We start from the raw sequence: 1,767 nt of genomic DNA, 5'->3' as shown, positions 1-1,767 counted from the left end.
ATACTCGGTGACTTTAACATCAACTGGCTATCCTGCAATAGTAAACCCCAGCACTCCACCTAGATCTCCATGGCTTCTCACAGCTTATACAATCCCCAACCAAGATAAATAAAAAAAACAATAATCACACCATTCTTGATTGGGCCCTAGTCAACAAAGATCCTCACTCTTACCTGGCAGGCTCCTTACCTGACTCCCTAAGAGACCACTCCCCAACCTTCCTATATAAATAGCAGCAAACCCATTGTCCACTGACACATTTGCTTCAAAGCTAAATTCAACTTCAGCTCCTTCACCACCTCCCTACAAAAAATAAACTGGTCACCCCTAAAATACCTCAGCCTAGATGAAGCAGTCCACTACTTTAACAGCACTTTCCTCAACATCCTTAACTCCCATGCCACCCCAAAGATGCACCAAAATTTGAACTAAAAAATCCCCCTGGCTACAAAAAAACACCAAAGACCTTATGAAATTCAGGGATAAAATATGGGAACAATGGCGCACAACCAAAAACCCCTCAGATAGGCAACTATTCCTTGAACTATGTGACAAAGTCAAAAAGCAAGTAAAAGCAGACAAAGCCCTTTTCTATCAGACATCCCTAAACTCCTCCCAAAACAACCCAAAGCAATTCTGGTCCACAATTAACTCTGTCCTCTACCCAGGGAAGGTAAACACCCCCCCACCAACCACCCCTCTCTTTACCTGTAGCATAGCTGACTCATTCAACAAACATTTTACAGAGACCGTTCTATCCCTAACTAAAAAACACTTCCCTACATCAACACCCCCACACCCAAACCAACTCCACCTCTCCCTCCCTTCTTCCTTTCCCCAGTACCCACCTCCAACATAAAAAACTACTGACAAAACTTAAACCCACAAGACTAGCAGCTGACAACTTGCCCACAGAATACCTAAAAACAGCAGCTGATGTTTTAGTTTATCCCATCTCCATATTAATCAGCCACTCCATATCTGAGTCCTATGTGCCAACCATATGGAAAATATCCCACATCATACCCCTACCCAAAGGCGGCCCCTCAACAGACATCTCCAACTACCACCCCATTGCCATCCTCTCGCCTCTCTCCAAGATACTCGAAAAATGTATCAGCTCACAGATCTCCAATTATCTCCTAGACAATAATCTCCTCTCCTACACACAACATGGTTTCAAACCACACCATAGCACCACAACTGCTCTGGTCTCCTTCACTAACACCATTCTCCAACATAAAAACAATGGACTTTTCTCCTCTTCTGTATTTCTTGACCTATCGAAGGCTTTTGATATTGTATCACATGATCTCCTACTCTCTGCACTTTCCAACCTCTCCTTTTCCATACCTGCCATCAGTTGGTTCCACAGCTATCTACATGGCCGCCAGCAGTCAGTTATCTGGCACAATGATCTATCCCCTCACCTCCCTGTTACTCTCGGGGTTCCTCAGGGCTCCATCCTTGGCCCCTTGCTTTTCTCCATTTTTACCAATGACCTGCACACCGCCACCAAACATGCCTCCCTCATACAGTGTGCAGATGACTCCACTCTCATCTGTTCTACTCCAACTCTAACAGAACTACAACAGATCACTCAAGCATCTTTCTCTTCTGTTGAAATTTGGCTATAAAATGCTCAACTCCTCCTCAATCCAAATAAGACCAAACTCCTCATCTTTCAACCCTCAAAATCTACCCCGAACATCCCCCATTTCAACATACTTTCCAAAGACAACACTTCCATCTCAGCAACAGCCCACA

Source organism: Protopterus annectens, chromosome 4.part0, assembly GCF_019279795.1.
Source record: "Protopterus annectens isolate FY-2018-M chromosome 4.part0, PAN1.0, whole genome shotgun sequence".
In the NCBI taxonomy this organism is placed as follows: domain Eukaryota; kingdom Metazoa; phylum Chordata; order Ceratodontiformes; family Protopteridae; genus Protopterus; species Protopterus annectens.
This window is presented reverse-complemented; position numbering follows the sequence as displayed.